At 36.6% G+C, this 20,498-nt stretch overlaps 2 protein-coding genes across 3 annotated transcripts in view; one reads left to right on the top strand and one right to left on the bottom strand.

The window, feature by feature from the left end:
- LOC135207954 (set1/Ash2 histone methyltransferase complex subunit ASH2-like) overlaps positions 1-20,498 on the top strand; it is a 343,757-nt gene that overhangs the window by 29,750 nt on the left and 293,509 nt on the right. For both annotated transcript variants that reach the window (XM_064239974.1, XM_064239973.1), the window contains exon 2: positions 5,558-5,659. The gene's annotated coding sequence lies outside the window, so the exon portion shown is untranslated. The remainder of the gene's footprint in view (positions 1-5,557; positions 5,660-20,498) is intronic.
- The window catches only part of LOC135207952 (calcium-activated potassium channel slowpoke-like), a 488,829-nt gene that overhangs the window by 206,715 nt on the left and 261,616 nt on the right, over positions 1-20,498 (bottom strand). The gene's annotated exons all lie outside the window — the stretch shown is intronic.

Genomic DNA, 20,498 nt, shown 5'->3' with positions numbered 1-20,498 from the left:
CTATCCATGTAATATACTATAGGACTATTGTATTTTGGAAATCGTAGGGCGATTTTAAGTAATTTTTTTATGACGTTTTCCGTTTTGACCTGTAGTATTTTTCTTATTCGCAGTCTATATGTACGTAAGGACTAACTAACGTCAATACGTATGCGTATACATACACGACTGCCTGTATGGTATACATGAAGAAGAGTCCGCCGTCCCTGAAGACTTCCCTCACTATTTCCAGATGTTCCATAATTCAAAACTCATCACGGAATTTCCACATCTTTCCACGTCCAGAAAGGAGAGAGAGAGAGAGAGAGAGAGAGAGAGAGAGAGAGAGAGAGAACACAATTACAGCTAATTTATGATCATTCCTACTGCCCTTACCGAGAAACGATGTAAGAGAGAGAGAGAGAGAGAGAGAGAGAGAGAGTATTTATCGAATTTAGTATCATTCCTCCTGCCCTAACCAAGAAACAATATGAGAGAGAGAGAGAGAGAGAGAGAGAGAGAGAGAGAGAGAGAGAGAGAGTAAATTGGCCCCGCGCCTTCGGTGCCTTCCGGGGGAGAGGAGGAGGAGGTCCATTTCGGCCGCCCATTTGTCTGCGTTGCTAATCCCCCATTGACTCCTTCAGGATGGAGCGATGCGCCCTCGTCCGTCACGGTAATTGCCATCCTTCTTCGGTGGCGGGGGTATGGAGGGGGGGAGGTAGGGATCTCCTTCCCGCGCTTTGTGAAAAAAAAGAAAAATGCTCCTTCACCCCTCTGTGGGAGAAAAAAAAAGCTCCGTCGTGCTCTTTGTAAAAAAAAAAAAATAAAAAATAATCTTCACGCCCTTTGTAAAAAAGAAAAAAAAGGCTCCTTCACGCCATATGTAAAAATAAATAAATAAATAAAAAGGCTCCCTCACGCCATATGTAAAAACAAATAAATGAAAAATAAAAAGGCTCCTTTACGCCCTTTGCGAAAAAGGAAAAATGTGGTTTGGTTGGTTCGAAAAGGTTGTTGCGTCGTCTCCGTAAGTAAAGGGTCATTGACCCCGCCTCCACCTACGTGAAAATAGGTCAAGTCATTTGGGGATATTCTTTATGTTCTTTGGCCTAATTTTTTTTTCTTTTTTTTTTTAGTAATTTCTTTCTCTTCATTGCTCCTTTGATGTCGTAATTGACTGAATCCCATAGGGGGTGGGACGTGGGGGGGGGGTGGCTTCTTGAGATTTTTGTGGGCGTGGTAATTGACCTGGGCTAGTAATTACAAAATGTCATGTGCTTCATTGATAGTGGTAATTGATGAAAATACCTTGAGATTTTTGTGCTTCGTTGCTTCCCAGGTTAATATATATATATATATATATATATATATATATATATATATATATATATAATATATATATATACACGTGATATATATATATATATATATATATATATATATATATATATATATATATATATATATATATATACGTGTATATATATATATATATATATATATATATAATATATATATATATATATATATATATATATATATATATATATATATATATATATATATACACGTGTATATAATATATATATATATATATATATATATATATATATATATATATATATATATATATATATATATATATATATATATATATATATATATATATATATATATATATATAATATATATTATTTATTATACGCACGTCTTCCTTCCCAGGTATCAATAGTATGCCACTAATATCTCTTTGTTGTGTATCCTTCAATTTTTCCTCCGTTTCTGAATGCTATTTGCAATTTTTCCTTGCCATTATTATTATTATTATTATTATTATTATTATATATTATTATTATTATTATTATTATTATTATTATTATTATATAATACCGGCACTGACGACGACCCCTACTTGACCTGGACCTGATATCCTGTTCTAATAAAAGATTCCTTCAGCATTTACAATTTTTTGAAAATTCCCAATATGAATATCGGCCAGTTACTCAGAAACATCGCTGAGCCTGAGAAGCGAATTGTAAGGAAAATAGAAAAAAACAATATATAAAATTAACTCGCTTAATTCTGCCATCCTTTTTAATAGTATCATTATTATTATTATTATTATTATTATTATTATTATTATTATTATTATTATTATTGCTCAACCGTCACAGGGCTTCTCCAAGTTATTTTCAGGAACGTCAGGTCCAATATTGATTTTATTTTTTTCTATTTTTTTTATTTTTTTTTTCTGTTCTTTCAACAATTGCACAAACTCTTCCTCACTCATCGCCAGCGCCGGCTTACGTCCGCTCTCGCCTTTTTCAGTTGTCGGGCGAGTGTCTTCTGCAGGGGAACTTCTCCTGACGGGGGAATGATCCCCTCAGAATGTCACGTGTCAGTCAGGGAGGGTCTCTCATTTATCACCCCAAAAGGAAGGAAAATCCAGAACCAGCTGCACGAGGAGGAGGAGGAGGAGGAGGAGGAAGTTAATTTCTCTCTTATTTTTTTTAATGGTTTTAGCTTTTTTGTTTTTGGGAAAATTCTTTTTCATGACGGTTTTCTGGATTCGTAGGTTGTTTGAGGGATGTTTCCTGTTTTGATTTTAGTGTCTCGATATTTTTGGGAGGAGGAGGAGGAGGAGGAGTCTCATTTCTCTTCTATTTTTTTAATGGTTTTAGCTTTTTTTGTTTTTGGGAAAATTCTTTTTATGATTGTTTCTTGATTCGTAGTTTTTTTTGGGGGTGGGCGGGGGGTGGGAGTTGTCTTCTGTTTTGGTTTCAGTGTCTCAATATTTTTTTAAGGGGTAATTTTGTGGTTTTATTGTTATGAATAGTTGAATGAAGAAGAGTAATGTTAGATATAGTCTTATATATATATATATATATATATATATATATATATATATATATATATATATATATATATATATATATATATATATCTCCTACTGCTTTGTTAAATGAAGGTTTCTTGAATAGTGGATTCTATTCTGGTGCGTGATTCATTACAAGGATTCAGTACAGTACAGTAAATGGAATGAGTTCTGGGTTTGGTTCCTGCTTGATTCCAGAAGTGTGACTAGGATTTCTACTGGAGTGACCATCTCGGTTGTTCTTATTCCAGAGCAGAAATGGAGTGGAATTTCTCTTTTGGTTCCCATTCCAGAGGAGAGATTGGAATGGAATTTCTCCTTGGTTCCAATTCCAGTACAGAAATGGGTGTAAACTGGACTATTCCACAGCAGAAATTGAAGCCTATATCCTCTTTTGGTTCCCATTCCAGTACAGAAACTGGAGTGTTTCCTACTCTTGTTCCCACGTCTGCAACCCATTCCCACCACAGGGATCACCGTTGGCTGTCTGCCCGGTGACCATTCCTAATTCTAGATATTGGAAACGCCCATTCAAGTACCCTTCTACCTATAGTAGTGGAAATGGGTCCTCTCGCGTCCTCCAAACTCCCTCTCTCACTTTACGGAAATTGGTGTTGGTGTTCTGTTGTGTTGTTGTCCCTCTGGTGGTGGTGTTGGTCTTCTGTTGTGGTTCCGGCAATGGTGGGTGACCTACCAGCCAATTAGTTGAAGCTCGAAGGTCGAACTGTCATTTACTAAGTATAACTTCTCGCGCGGAAGCGTCTCGAAAGTCGAGAGCAAAGTTATTTCTCCGGCTTAGTTTGGAATTCAAGGTAATACGAGTGTAACAGAGGAGTGTGTGTGTGTTCTTGTGTTTGTGTATATTATGAAGTATCAAGCTCTTTGGTTGCTGTCATTGACAAATTAAAGAAATGTTTGTTTTTTGTGAGTTTCTCGTTTATATTTTTGGATGCATTTTTATCGAAGGACATTGCGTCGGGGAAACTTATGGTTGACTAAAGTACCTTCCCGATTCGTACGTGGATTGACATAACATTTCGTCTTTGAAATTACTGTCTGATAATTCGAGTTATATTGCCTTATATGAAGTAATAGTTATATATTATATAAGACGGGTATGGATAAGGCAACCATTCTTCCATGCTAAAGGGGAAAAAAATGTATAATTTATAATTTCACAAACGCTTTTTTTTTTTAAATGGCAATTTGCAAGACTAACCAAGTTCAAGGCCTTGATATCTCTTCCTCCCCAAAAATATAATAATAATAGTAATTATTATGTCTCCTGGTTTCCCAAGAGAGAGCTCCAATTCGCTGCGCTATATATATAACATTGGAGACCACCATCCCTTTGAGTTGTTCTTTCTTTCTTTAATTAATCCACAGCCATCAAGGGACAATCCCTCCTCCAATCCCCAGGGACGTCCGCCTCCCCCCCTCTCCTTCCCCCTCCCCCCTGTCCGTCCGTCCATTCAGTCCACGTAAAGGGAGGGATTCAGGTAGTGGGGTCCTCTCCCCCCACCCCCCGTCTCCTTATCCACCCACGAAACTGGTGTGCTATCAGTAAGAACAGGCGTCCTTTCGAAAAGTCTTCCCCGGAAGTTTTCGAAACCACTTGGCCGTTGAGGGAGAAAATTGTCTGGGGGCGTTCGCTGCTTCCCAATTTCTCTCTCTCTCTCTCTCTCTCTCTCTCTCTCTCTCTCTCTCTCTCTCCCGTACACCTCTCTATTACCCCTTTCCCCCCTCCGTCCTTATTCTCCCTCCCTCCCTCACCACCACCACCACCTAGTCACCCTTCCTTCTGTCCACCTCAACCAGAGTGGCCATCTTTGCAAAGGATTGATAGCAGATATTTCTCCATCTCTCTCTCTCTCTCTCTCTCTCTCTCTCTTCTCATAGCAGTGTCACTTTTGCTGTCATATTACATTATGTAGCAATTTTGCATTGATATGCCGGCTTAGCAAACTTTTAAAAATACCTCACCTTACCCATTTTAAAGGCGAGAAATTGTTAAAGGAAGAGGTGCATTTTGTATTATCTTACTTATTTATGTTATATAAATTATATATTCACTTTACAGTCATTATTGCGTGGATATAGGATTATCTTTGAGACTCACAAAAGCAACATTAGATAGTTCAGGTCAGTTCAGGCAATGTTTGCGTAGTCATATGTTGATTCTGAACCGCAGTACTGTGTATCTTAACAACGCAAGATCAATAATAATAATAATAAGTAATAATAATAATAATAATAATAAAATAATAATAATATAATTATAATTATTATTATTATTTTTATTATTATTATTATTATTATTATTATTATTATTATTATTATTATTATTATTATTAGTTTATTACAAAGAATCCATTCCTATGCCATTTTTGCTTCCACGAGTGACAAAAAATTCATTGGCGCATTATTTCGAGGCATGTACTCTCTCTCTCTCTCTCTCTCTCTCTCTCTCTCTCTCTCTCACTCTCTCTCTCTCTCTCTCTCTCTCTCTCTCTCTCATAATAACTTCCGGGGAACAACATGATTATGTCCACTAATGAAACTTTATTTATTGCTGATCACTGGTATTTGCAGAATGCCCCCCCTCTCTCTCTCTCTCTCTCTCTCTCTCTCTCTCTCTCTCTCTCTCTCTCTCTCTCTCTCTCTCAGCATTTCATCATGCAAAGTTTTCCATTTCAATTGCAGGTGCTGTGACCAAGATCCTCCTCCACCCGTCCCGGAGTTTTAATTTCCTCGTCTGATCATCCAGAGAACTTTCTTGTTAACGTGGATTGCGGATATTCGGTGGTGAGTAGTGAAACGATTATTATTATGAGATTGTTACGTTCTTCGTTATTTTTCAGGTTTTAAAACACGACTTTTTTCACTTTGGAGGTTCAAACACGAGGTTTTTTGTTATTTTGGAGATTCAAAACACGACTTCTTATTTTGGAGGTTTAAAACACGACATTTTTTTATTTTGAAGGTTTAAAACACGAGTTTATTTTTGGAGATTCAAAACACGACTTCTTATTTTGGAGGTTCATAACACGACGTTTTTATTTTGTAGATTTAAAACGACGTTTTTCTTATTTTGGAGGTTCAAAACACGACGTTTTTATATTGGATGTTTAAAACACGACATTTTTTTATTTTGGAGGTTTAAAGCACGACGTTTTTTATTTTGGAGGTATAAATCACGACGATTTTTTTTTATTTTGGAGGTTCAAAACACGACGGTTTTTTTTTATTTTGGAGATGTAAAACACGACGTCTTTCATTTTGGAGGTTTAAAACATGTTTTTTATTTCGTAGGTTCAAAACGACGTGTTTTTTATTTTGGAGGTTCAAAATACGACGTTTTTTATTTGGGAGGTTTAAAACACTTTTTTATTTTGGAGGTTCAAAACACGACTTTTTTTATTTTGAAGGTTTAAAACACTTTTTTTTATTTTGGAGGTTCAAAACACGACGTTTTTTTTATTTTGGAGGTTTAAAACACGACGTTTTTTATTTTGAAGGTTTAAATAACGTTTTTTATATTGGAGGTTCAAAACACGACGTTTTTTATTTTGGAGGTTGAAAACACGACGGGTTTTTTTTTATTTTGGAGGTTCAAAACACGACGGTTTTTTATTTTGGAGGTTCAAAACACGACGGTTTTTTATTTTGGAGGTTCAAAACACGGCGTTTTTTATTTGGAGGTCTAAAACACGTTTTCTTTTATTTTGGAGGTTCAAAACATGACGTTTTTTTTTGAGGTTTAAAACACGACTTTTTTTTATTTTGGAGGTTCAAAACACGACTTTTTTTTACTTTTGTTTTAAAACACGACGTTTTTTTATTTTGGAGGTTCGAAACACGACGGTTTTTTATTTTGGAGGTTCAAAACACGACGTTTTTTTTATATTAGAGGTTCTTTGCTCGTTGAGGTGTACTTTTGACAGCTTAGCCATTTCTTTTGATTGGTTTTGTAGTTTTAGGTATTTTGGTTGAGGATTCTAATGTTTCTCTTCTAGGGTTGGATTTTTCGTTTTAGTTATGGTGGATGCTAATGTCATTGTTGTTCTTGTATATGGCAAATTCACATAGCAGATATACTGGTTGCTAATGTGAATTAATGTCCTTTTTTGTTAATGTGGATTAACAATCTTTTTTTCTAATTGGTATTAATATTCTTTTGTGCAAATGCGAATTAATCTATTTTCTAATGGGAATTAATATTTTTTTTCTAATGGGAATTTATATTTTTTGTGCAAATGAGAATTAATATTCTGTTTTGTTACTGGGAATTAATATTCTCTTTTCTAATGGGAACTAATATTCTTTTTTCTTTTCTTTTTTTTTTGCTAATGTAAACCAATATTTTTTTCTAATGTGAATTAATATTCTTTTGTGCAAATGCGAATTAATATTCTGTTTTGCTAATGGGAATTAATATTCTTTTTGGAAATGAAAAAATCTGGCCTTTTTTATTATAGTTTTTTCATACAAAAATTTTGCATCGTTCGATAATTTTCATTTCTCGTTAACTTAGCATCAGTGGGTACACCTAAAAAGGATTTCGATGAGAATCACTACTCTTAAAACTCACTTGTATGAATCATTACAGCTAAAAAGTATTACGAATGGAATTATTCCATTCGGTCATTTATTACACGAAAAAGCTATCGTAACGAGAACCATTACTACACATAAAATAATAAGTATCGTCATGAGAATCATTACACCTAGAAATTATTGCAGGCTGAATTATTTCATTTTAAGAAGTGTGGAAATGAGAATGTGTAGTAATGAGAACCATTTCTTCACAAAAAAAAAAAAAAAAAAAATATTGCCAAAGGAGAGGAGGAGGAGGAGGAGGAGGATGGAGGAGGAGGAGGAGGAGGAGGAGGAGGAGGAGGAGGAGGAGGAAGCGAAACGAGAAACGACCCAACTCAATTTTTATCTCGGCGCCATCACGCGAGAAGTACGATCGAGCACGTAGCAATTCCGCGCTTGGATCCTTATCATCAACAGGGGAATTATGGGTATTACCGCGCGAAAAAAAAGAGACGTGCTGCGTGCGCTTCGCCGGAGAGATGAATTGCCCTCGCTTTTTTAATTTATTTATTTATTTCTTCATGAGTCTCTCTAGATAGTTCTGACGCATCTGTCTTGATGGTTATGACGTAACTTGGAATATTTGTGATGTACATTTTTCGATAGATCTGACATATGTACGTATATTTCTGTATATCTGACATCTTTGCACATCTGACATGTCACTTGATATATCTGACTTATACTAATATTCTGACTGATATTCCAGTTTGTTATTCCTACATATGTTGATATTTCTGACTAATAACTCGATATTTGACCTATGTTGCTCTTGATGACTCCTACATATGTTGATATTTCTGACTTCCTGCCATATATCTCTTTCGACGCTTTAGACTTTTAATATTTTATTTTTCTGACTTATTTCGTACAATTGACATTTATGACTTATTTATATAATTCATATTGATGACTTGTATAATCTCTGATACTTCGTACTTCTGAAGTGACGGCGTAGGAGTCCAAGATGTGACCTCTCTCTCTCTCTCTCTCTCTCTCTCTCTCTCTCTCTCTCTCTCTCTCTCTCTCTCTCATATAATAACTTCCTGAGGTCAAATGTGATTATTATGTTCACCAATGAAACTTCATTTATTGCTGATCATTTGTATTTGGAGAATGCTTTGTAATATCCCCCTCCTCTCTCTCTCTCTCTCTCTCTCTCTCTCTCTCTCTCTCTCTCTCTCTCATAATATCTTCCTGAGGTCAAACGTGATATGTTCACTAATGAAACTTCATTTATTGCTGATCATTGGTATTTGGAGAGTGCCCTGTAATAGACTCTCTCTCTCTCTCTCTCTCTCTCTCTCTCTCTCTCTTCTCTCTCTCTCTCTCAGACATTATATAAATCATTCAGGTGGCCAAGGGGCTTCATCGTAAACCTCTGCTCCCGGTCACTCCCGAAGGCGCCAGTAACTCAGTTCCTTCCAAACTTCCTTTCTCATCTGATCCGGGTCTGGATTTCCTACGGATCTGGCGACGCTGACGCGAATAGTAAGGGCGTGTGGAGGGTGGGGGGCTTCGTTGTTGGAGGGACACACGAAATCTGTAGAATCTGTAGAATAAGGGGGTGGTTTGACTAGACTTTTCTTTCTTTCTGGTTATCTGGTTTAGATTAAGATGGCCCCCATACCAGCTTAACCCTTGTTCTAGTAAACCCTTAAGTGGGATGAGGTTTTAAGTATACCTTAGTTTAAACCAGACCACTGAGCTGACTGACAGCTGTCCTATGGCTGGCCCGAAAGATTATATATATTTTTACGTCTCTAGGAACCAGTTGGTTACCTAGCAACGGGACCTACAGCTTACTGTGGGATCCGGACCACATTACATCGGGAAATGAATTTCTAATCGCCAGAAATAAATTCTTCTTGATTCCACGTTGGCAGAGCGGGGATTCGACCTTCGGACTACCGAATCGGTAGGCGAGCACGTCACCCACTCGTCCAACGAGGAACTGGGATAAGGTGTTAAATGGGACAAAGTTAACTAGTATGGACCTCTGGACTTGCACCATCAAGCCTAGATGCTGGTTGGACGTCTAGGTTTTAAGAACAAGAGAAATTGATATTTTACAAAATTGATGTAGTGGATAGTATCAAGAATTGGTTCACACTCTCGTTAATAATATTCACTTTACCCATATTAGTATAGCTACATTATTCATGGTTTCCCACATAATTTCCATTTCTTTCATAATACCGAGTTCTTCAGTGTTACACCCCCTCTCCTGATTTGTAAAGCATGACTTTCAAAGGAATTCTTGATAAGCTGTTTCACTCGAAACTTTCACCATTCATACTTTAAAACATTAAATTTTTAACCTATTCATCAATCCCAACTCGTAATATTCACTCTTATTCTGATTAGAAATACTTTTTGTTTTCTGATTGGAATGCGAAATATTTCCGATTTCTTTTCCTTCGTCAAATCAAAATGATTCATGATTTTCACCCCGACTATTACAAAACCAGTTTAAAACTTTCTCTCTTTTTTTTTCATTTATAATGTCCACCCCATTAATTTCTACCCCATAGATAATATAGAACGTATTCATATCTTCCACCTCATTCATTTTGAATTATGCCCCCATTCACTTTTTCTACCTCATTTATACTATTGTGGCACAGTTATTCGTTATTTGCTGCTCTCGCAATTTCCGTCAGAGATGGAAAAGGGTAGTCATTGTCTCTTTCTCCTAATAGACACACTGGTGATTTTATTCAAGTATTAAAATTGTGTATTTAAACGTATATTTTACAAGCTTCCATTTTTTCAAAAAATTTTGTAAGCGAAAAGTCCCGAGACGGTCGTATATTGCCAACTTGAGCTGGGTTACTTAGAGGGAAGATTGCTTTTTATATTATTCTGGGACTGTGGGAACACAGAGGAATGGAGTATAGTCACAATCTACCGGTCACTTTTTACTAGATACGTAATATGGAATTGTAACAACCCCGGTGCCATCTTAACTTTTCGATTTCTTCACCCTTTTCGGATACGATAGTCACTGCAGAGCCTGAGATCCAAAACGGAAGAATATGAATGAATTCTGACGTCCGGACCAAGAATCGAACCTGCATCCGGAGTACCAGACCGGAGCTCGCGTTGCCCACCTGGCCACGAGTGTATTATTGAACTAAAGCAGCATCACGATATGCATAGTTCAGTAGGTAAAAGATAAAGATACGTTCATTGGTACTTATCCATCTGGCCACGAGTGTATCATTCAACCACAGCAGCATCACGATATGCATAGTTCAGTAGGCAAAAGATAAAGATACGTTCATGGGTACTTATGGTTAAACGAATATATATTATAGTCGTGTACGTAAGCTCTTTTAAAAAGCTGCAAATAGCTCACGTAAAGGTTGCTAAACCATTGAGTTAATTCGTGAATGAAATATTTAATTTGAAGCGGCCCATCCCAGCTTTTCAGGAGCCGTGGAGATCCACACCGTGAGCTTAACAAGCTAAATGATTAGTATGTTATAGGTCAACCTTTCTCCGACCTCATGCGCTTACGTTGCGTTTGATATATCAGGTGAATGTAACAGATTTGACCTTTGTTCGCGCCCTTTGAATACGACTTCGCCAGGAGAGCCCCTTATCACCTGACATTAAACGCATTTGAGGTAATGTAAGCTGGTGGCTGGCGCCATTGTATTGATGATGGAAGCGTGGAAAGTGTATAATGTATGAAAGGATGAAAGTGTATAATGTATGAAAGGATGAAAGTGTATGATGTATGAAAGGGAAATGTGTTGTAATCGGATGTTAGAGCTCAGACTTGTGATCAGTTTTATTTATTTATTTATTTAATGACGTCAATTTTTTTTTCAATAATTTAATCTTTATCCAGAAAGCTGCTTTTCAGTTTGCCTCGCGAACCGTTAATTAATCTCTTTCGTTGGGTTTTTCTGGGTAAGTGGTGACGAGAGCAGCGTAAGAAATTTCAAATTTCAATTCATTTCGTAATGACAAAAGTTTTAATGACAATATTCCTTTGTCGAAGTTTTTTATTTTATTTTTATTTTTATTTTTTTTTAGTTCATATGCCAATCAAAGGGTCACGTGTTTCAAGATTTCAAACCTTACTCTCTTCCTTGCTAAAGGTTATAATTCTCTCTCTCTCTCTCTCTCTCTCTCTCTCTCTCTCTCTCTCTCTCTCTCTCTCTCTCCAGTCACTGCTCTGTTTAGTTTCAGAAGGAAATCATTCTTCTCTGTAGGCCATGTAGGACCCGGCTGACCAGCTGGTTTCACATTTGCTACTGTGAAATCTCGTCCATCATCGAAAGGTTCTGGAAGTCTCTGTGATACTCTGTATTCCCACCTTACCTTTTTCAATTTTCCTTTCCTCTTGATGCCATGAGTCCATAGGGCTTTGAGTGAAGCCTCCCAGTGTGAAAAGAATCTCTCTCTCTCTCTCTCTCTCTCTCTCTCTCTCTCTCTCTCTTCCTTCTGGTTGGTTTCCGTTGAAGATTAACTTTGTAATTTCCTCCAGCACAGACTTTCCAAACCAGTTGTTGTAGCCGACTGAAAATTCTCATCTGAACCACTTTCTTTTTACTGTTTTTGACGAAAATACTCGGTCCTTGTAGTCGTGACATTTTGTCTGGAGCAGGAGGAGGAGAAGGAGGCTGGAATAGGAATCTGGAAAAGGAGCCTGAAACAGGGAACTGGAACGGATGTTTGGAACTGCAGCCTGGAATAGAAATCTGGAGAGGAGCCTGGAACAGGAGACTGGAATAGGAGTCTGTAACAGGGGACTGGAACAGCATCCTGGAACAGGAGCTTGGAATGAGAGTCTGGAATAGGGGTCTGGAACGGGACTGGAACAGAATCTTGGAACAGGAGCTTGGAATGGGAGTCTGGAACAGGGGACTGGAGCAGAAACCTGGAACAGGCGCTTGGAATGGGAGTCTGGAAAGGGAGCCTTGAATAGGAGTTCGGAAGACGAGCTTGGAATGGGAGTCTGGAACGGGAGCCTGGAACAGGAGTCTGGAACAGGAACCTGGAATAATAGTCTGGAACAGGAACCTGTAACCGGAGCCTGGAACAGGAGCGAAACTAAAAAAAAAGAAGACCGTATTATCACTCGAAAAGGGTTTTGAGTGGAAGATCAGAATTTGAGCCGATAGAGGGAGGGAGAAAGGAAAAGGGATTGTGAGGAAACGTTGGATGAGGTGGAGGGAGGTGAGGGAGGGAAGGAGGGTGAGGAGAAATGAGGGAGATAGAGTATTGGTGATGAAAATGTGTTAAGTTTCAATAGAGAATAGAATCATCAGAAAAATAAAGAGAATGGAGAACCTTGGAGAGGTCTTGAGAATGGAGGGAACGAGTAGTATATATCTGTATGAGATAGCTACTTGCTGAGAGAGAGAGAGAGAGAGAGAGAGAGAGAGAGAGAGGAGAGAGAATGGAGGAAGTAAAAGTTACGTACCTGAATTAGATCTGTTAACAATTTTTGATCAATTCTCCTCTGCTGGAGGAGCTTGTTAAACGCAGAATCAATCTCTCTCTCTCTCTCTCTCTCTCTCTCTCTCTCTCTCTCTCTCTCTCTCCAAGATACAGGGGATACGGATGGAAATAAATGCCCCTCTTATGCCCACGTCATCATGACCTTATCCCGGCACCCTTCCACGCGCTGTGAAATTTAATCTGACAGAGGTGTCTGCCCAAGGTGGATTTTTCCCTTTACGGCACCTTTGTTCCCTGTCGTTTCCCCATGTGTTAAGGAAGAGATACGTGGTCTGTAATTTTTTTTTTTTTTTTTTTTTTTTTTTTTTTGGTCCTTATTAGGGTGTTTTTGCTCGATTTTTTTCTTTGTTTTCCTTTTTTTTTTCGTTATAGGATGTTTTTTTTACTCGATTTTTGCTTTTTCTGTCTAATTAATTTGGGGTCGTCATATATATATATATATATATATATATATATATTATATATATATATATATGTGTGTGTGTGTGTGTGTGTGTGTGTGTGTGTGTGTGTGTGTGTGTATAAACATATATACTTGTCTTTGAGTCGTCTATGAAGTTTTTGTCACTTTTATTAAGTAAGCAACCGATATTTGTTCAATCAGGTTTGTGTTAATGTTTTTTTTTTTTTTTTTTTTGGGTTTTTTTTTACTTTTATTTATTGTTAATTATTGAAATTTTTGTCACTGTATTTAAACAAGAAATTAAAATTTGTTTGGCAATCCAGGTTTTTTAAATGGTATCCTTTACTTTTATTATTGTTAATTATTGAAATTTTTTTGTCACTGTAATTAAACAAGAATTAAAATTTGTTTGGCAATGCCAAGGTTTTTTAAATGGTATCCTTTTATTTATTATCATTATTACTATTATATTTTTGTTATTTGATAAGTTTAGAACATTGTACGTTTGCCACTGATCAATTTGAAACATTCGTACGTTACCAAAAAATAAAAATAAAAAATAAAAAAATCGACGAGCGAGTTTTTCCGGCCGCGTGGAATTTGAAACTAATCGAGTAAGTAGTTTTTTTTTTTTTTTTAAGCTCTCGCTGAATTACGCGGAATTGGTGTAACTAAATTTGTCAGTCACCCAATACTGCGATGAATTGTTTTGTCAACTGGAGAATGCAAAATGCTTCCAGTTAAACGATGAATTTGATAAAGGATTGTTTTTTCGATTTTTTTTTTGGCGATATTGTAACGTTGTTTTGGGCGAATTAAGCCATTCGGAATTACATCCATTATTTTCAAGTGTCGTTTTGGCATGAATTAAGTTTTTTTTTTTTTTTTATAGGCTGTTGGATAATTCGCGATGTAGTCCAAATCATTGCTGTCTGGGTTCAAGCATTTTACTTTTATTATTATTATTCTATATCTTAATTGTTATGAATGGAAAATCTGTTCTAGATTTTACAGAAACTTGACCGAGATGAAAAGACCAACATGGTTGAAATCTCTCTCTCTCTCTCTCTCTCTCTCTCCTTATAGTTCATTAAATTTAAATATGAAATCATGCTTGAAATAGACTGAAAATTACTCTCTCTCTCTCTCTCTCTCTCTCTCTCTCTCTCTTCTCTCTCTCTCCTTTTAAGGAAAGGTCAGGCGGATCAAGGTCAAGGGTCTCCCTAGAAGATCGCATTTGCCAAAGCATCTTAGATGTTTTAAGCTTTGAGTCCTCATCTCAATTTGACATTTGCATACTCTCTCTCTCTCTCTCTCTCTCTCTCTCTCTCTCTCTCTCTCTCTCTCTGCAAGTATCTTTTTCATTCTTTCCCATTTCTCTATCAGTTGTATCGCTATTTTTTTTCAACCCTTTCTTTTCACCGTCGTCAATTTATCCTCTCCCCCTCCACCCATTCTTTTATTCCCTTTCTGCATCTATCATCATCAATATTTCTTCTCTTTTCTTTGATGTATTGCACATGCCTTTTCACAGGTCTTTTCACATGCTTCTTCACTTCAACCTTGTCAGATGAGAGCACAGGCTGTATATTTCTAGATGCGTGGGGACGGTGTTAATTTTATTTAACCTTTAGTATATTAATTTAGTACTTTATTTCTCTATCCTTATTGATAAGTACTTTATTTCATTTCCATATTGACAAGTATACTTTCTTTCTCTTTCCTTATTGTACTTTACTTCATTTCCATGTTAATAAGTACTTTCCCTTTAGATTTCATTTCATTTTTACTGTCACGTTTTAACTAACCTCAACATTTGTGTCTGTAGTTTCTTTTTATTCTTAACTAACATCAACATTAGGTTCTTCATTCTCTTGACTTTCTATCCTCATTTCATTTTTAATTTTATGTTTTGAACTGACATCAACATAAGTTTTTTTTTTACTTCCTTTGCATTCAGTTCTTAAAACCAACATCAATGTTAGTTTCTGTACTCTCTTTACTTTGTGTTCTTAGCTAACATCAACATTAGTTTCTGGACTTTGTTGACTTTTCATTCTCATGTAATTTCTCCTCCTATATTTTTAATTAACATCAACATTAATTTTTACCTCATTTACTCTCAGTTCTTAAGAAACACCAGTATTAGTTTCTGTACCCTCTTTACTTTGTGTTCTTAACTAACATCAACATCAGTTTCTGAACTTTCTTGACTTTCCATTCTCATTGAATTTCTCCTCCTATATTTTGGGTTCCTCTTCGTCTGGATCCCCAGCCTGAGATCTTCTCGTAATTCTCAACGACAATCTGATCCCCGTGGATTTGCTTGTGCAATTGGCTCTTTTTTTTCTGTTTTTGTTTTGCAGCTGAGAGATTGAATGCCTTCCCTCCTATATTTTTTGTATTCGTCAACGAAGGGATTAATTGTTTCTTTTATTTGTTTGGCTTTCCGTAGCATCTCTCTCATTGGAATAGCTCAGAAATGGAGATTATTATTTTTTTCGTCTTTTCTCGTTTGTGTGCAGAGGAATACCAGGCTGTTTGTTATAATCTTTTTCTGTTTTCAAGTAGATTTAAAGTCTTTTTTGTAATGCTTAAATTTTGCATGAGTGTGAAATATACTTTTCACTCTCTCTCTCTCTCTCTCTCTCTCTCTCTCTCTCTCTCTTCTCTCTCTCTCTCTCTCTCTGGAACAATTCTCAATCCCTGCACTAGTATGGAGCAACCTCTCCTCTCTCTCTCTCTCTCTCTCTCTCCTCTCTCTCCTCTCTGGATCAATTCTCAATCCTTGCACTAGTTATGGCAACAATCTTTTCTCTCTCCCTCTCTTCTCTCTCTATCTCCTATCTCTCTCTCTCTCTCTCTCTCTCTCTCTCTCCCGAGATAATTTCCATTCAATCGTGTTATCCGTTTCCCCGGCGTAGGCGAACTGAGTATGCATATTGTGATTGACTGCTGTAATTCCCTGCCCGTGCCCTACTATTCATTCCCCCTGGGGGGATCTGGGGATATAGACATCACCCTGTGATATTGGCTATAGATAGTTCCCCATTCAGGGGAGTGGCAGCAGGTAGTATATTAATCAACAAGGTTTATTGGCTGTGCCTAGTGCCTTGGAGATTTTTTTTTGTTTTTTTTTTGCGTGGTGACGTCTGCTGGGGCAGCAGTGTAGGGAGGAGGTGACTTACTGAGTCAATGGTAGGTGTTATGAGTATATATATATATATAAAGGTATAAGCCACGGAGAAAAGTCTGCTAAGTAAAGGACGCTGAGTCGAAAAGTCTTGTAGCTACTCTAGTGTTTCACTTTGCGTCGTGGCTTATACCTTTATTTATGCAAATTCACGTTCCAAACTTTTGTGAGTTAGTTACACACACGCACACACACATATACATATATATATATATATATATATATATATATATATATATATATATATCATATTATATATATATATATACTATACAGATACTGTATATGTCAATTTTTTTTTCAAATACGCCGCGACATTATATAATACTGACGTCTCATTATAGCTCAGTGGTTATAGTCATTGTGTCTTCCTCGTTTCTCAGTCAGCCGGCAGTTCGAATCCCACTAGTGACGAAGCTCTTGATATTTATAATTCTCCTGTAGGAGTAAGTTATTCCCTGGGTATTATTGAGCATGAAGTTTTTACTTATCTTAGAGGATTTGTTGGGAAATGATCATGCTAATTCAGTGGACATTCTTCTTATTTCTTGTCCATTTGAAGACACATCAGTAGGTGTTGTTCATTTTGTGCCCGTGGTTTAATAAGATGTTATAATACCACTGCAAAACATTTATACTTGTTGATATATTATCCGTATCAATATTATATACCTTTAATATCAGCAAGACTCCGAACCCTAGACAAATCACGGTGGATTTCCGTCTTCTCAATTACCCTGACATTGCTCTGACGTCTCTCATTGTCCCTGTGTGTCTTCATTACCTCGTGTTATCATATTTTTCATTTGCGTCTAATTAAGGCTGATATCCTTCCAAGGGGGTGTCTTTGTATTCGCGTCCAGGACCTCATACCGTCTCCGCAGTCGACAAAGAAAACGATAAATAAACGTGAAGGAAAACGGGGGGGTCTTTCCTGGAAGGATGTGAAATGCGGGTAAACTAAGCTATTTGTTATTTTCAAGCGTTGTTTGATGAGGCGTCGCGGCTATAAATCATGACGCGTTTGGAGAGTGGCAAAAGCCTATTGTGGGCCCCCGGCTCCCCGGGGAGGAGGGCGGCGGCTGCTGGTGGCATGGAAGAGGGGGGGGGAGGGAGGGGGTCCTCCGAAGGTTATAAATAACGGAATAAGTCGAAGAGTTGTGTCGCATTTGTCTTCTGTCAAATTTATAGATTTTAGGTACCATTTGCGATAGGGTATTAGTATTTTATTTAGTATTAGGTCAATCGAAGTGGAGTGTTTTTACAGAATTTATCACACGAATAGCTTATATTTGAGAGCGCTTTTCAAATGATAGTGAACACTTAGTTCATATAGATTCTGTCAAGTGTGCGTTTAGTGGTAATACTTATCAAGTAATGCCAACATTGAATTTATAGTTTAGGATGGTTCATTTCAAAATAATGCCGGTATACATATTCCTAACTGGAATTGGAATAATTAATGTTTTATATTTTTATTTCAGATGATCATGAATTCCTTAATCCTTTTGGTTGAAATCTCCTGGAAACTAATTTTATTTGTAAATTGAGTATATCTTTTTGTTATCGGTTTTGTTAGGTTAATGAACTGTATTTCGCGAACGTTTATTTAAATGAGAAGAATTTTCAAATTAAATGTCATGACCATTTTCTCATTGTAGCATTTTATTATTCTTGCGTATTTTGACGTATGTGTGAGTTTGGCATTAATATTTGCTTGACAGAATTTCCCCGATTTTTTTTCGAAAGTATTATTTTATTTATTTATTTTGTCTAAATAGTTTTAAATCCAAAACACATATTCGGCTGCTGTGAGCCTGGTATCTGTGACGCTAGATTACGTAAACAAAGCCAATCACTCAGTCAGTCTTTAAGTATCCATTTTCTACGTAAACAATCTATTTATTTATGTAGAAAAGTGATTTAAACAAATTACAATTAATTTTCTACGTAAACAGACCAATAATTGAATCGACATGGACATCCATTTTCTGTTTAAACGATTAAAACCACTCAAACTTATTATGATATTTTTTCTTATGTAAACAGTTCAGTCTGTCAGTCTACACTCTGTTCCACATCTAGACATATCAGTGTATGTTCCAGTCAACCGAGACCATTATCCAGTTTTCTTTTTTAGGTCCAGTTTTTCCTACCAGACATATCATTGTATTTCCAGTCACACCTAGACATATCAGTCTATTTTGTTTTCTCATTTTTTTTCACGCCTTTTTAGAGAAACGACATACTCTTTCTATTTTCCAGTCCACCCTAGACATGTCCAGTCCGATATTTTACCAGATCACTAGACATATCAGTGTATGTTCCAGTTTTCACCTAGACATATCAGTCTATGTTCCAGTTTTCACCCTAGACATGTCAGTCTATATTCCAGTTTTCACCTAGATATATCAGTCTATGTTCCAGTTTTCACCTAGACATATCAGTCTATATTATCGTGCCCATTTTCAGGCGTTATTCTTTATCTCACTAATCTGATTAATATTACCTTTCACAAAAATAGTCTGATGTCTCTTACTTATCTCTCTCATCTCTCATTAACTGATCTTATCTCAGTCTCTCTCAATTCTTCTCTATTCTCGCCATTTATCTTCTATTTGTTCGAATTATGATCGCGTGTGATGTCCTGAAGTAATAATATCTGCTTATGTTCCTTATCTGGTCCATTAATCATGATAAACAAGTGACTGTTTTCTGTTATCAGATCAGTAGACGTCCACATCCCATTTTCTACATGTATAGCTGTTCGGTGACAATTTCTCGCCCGACTTTTGGGTGCCATGAGAAATCTCTCTCTCTCTCTCTCTCTCTCTCTCTCTCTCTCTCTCTCTCTCTCTCTCTTTTATTTATTTATTTATTTTTAGGGCTTCTTGTAACTCGTTATTGATTTTTTATGGGTTAGCTGGATTTCATCCTGATACTTCAGACCTTAGGAGGAATTTATTCTGACCCTGTAGGCAAAATTATGATTTTTTTCTGATATTTTATGTCTGAGCATGACTATTCTCTGATATTTTTAGGCCGTAGTATGAATTGTTTTGATTTATTTAGGTCTGAGTATGAATTTAATTTGATATTTTAGGTCTCAGCATGATTTTTATGATGTTTTTGGGCGTATTATGAATTTTGAATTTGTAGGCCTGAGTATGAATTTTATTCTGCTAGTTGACGTCTTAGTATGAATCTTATGTGGTAGGCTCTTAGTTTCAATTTCCTCCTGACGTAGATACCGACGTGATTTTTCCATGCCATTTCAAGACTGATGTGAAGCGCCTCAGTGGCGTGGTTGGTATGGTGTTGGCGTCCCACCTCGGTGGTCGCGAGTTCGATTCTCGGCCATTCCATTGTGGAGTGAGAGATGTGTATTTCTGGTGATAGAAGTTCACTCTCGACGTGGTTCGGAAGCCACGTAAAGCCGTTGGTCCCGTTGCTGAATAACCACTGGTTCCATGCAACGTAAAAACACCATACAAACAAACAAACAAACAACAAGACTGATGTGAGTTTTATCCTCATAGTTTCAATTATAGGGATCATTTTACTTCTGGTTTTGTAGACTGTAGGAAGCTCTGTCTCCTTGTGTGATACGTTGGTGTTATATATATCTCAGTCACATTAGATTTTAGATGAATTATATATATGTAGGTGCCTGAGCTTATACACTACAACATGGTTTCTGTACATTATAATATGGTTTCTCTCTTAACATTCTGCACCGTATAATTTTTGGGCTTTTATGTTTTTTCAAGACTTCTCATTTTAGGGCTTAGCATATTTCCTCTCATGATACTTTTGATGTTAGTGTGACATCTGTCCTTATAGTTATCATTGAAACTATTGAATCTTACCTCAGACTATAGTTTGAGGTAAGATTCAGTAGTTTCAGAAGTGATATCTTTTAGCAAATTTAATAATTTTAAGAAAAGATTTGAAGAAATCGGAGAATTATT

Source organism: Macrobrachium nipponense, chromosome 34 (assembly GCF_015104395.2).
Source record: "Macrobrachium nipponense isolate FS-2020 chromosome 34, ASM1510439v2, whole genome shotgun sequence".
Lineage (NCBI taxonomy): Eukaryota > Metazoa > Arthropoda > Malacostraca > Decapoda > Palaemonidae > Macrobrachium > Macrobrachium nipponense.
The sequence above is the reverse complement of the archived record's forward strand: the minus strand, read 5'-3'. Positions and strand labels throughout refer to the sequence as shown.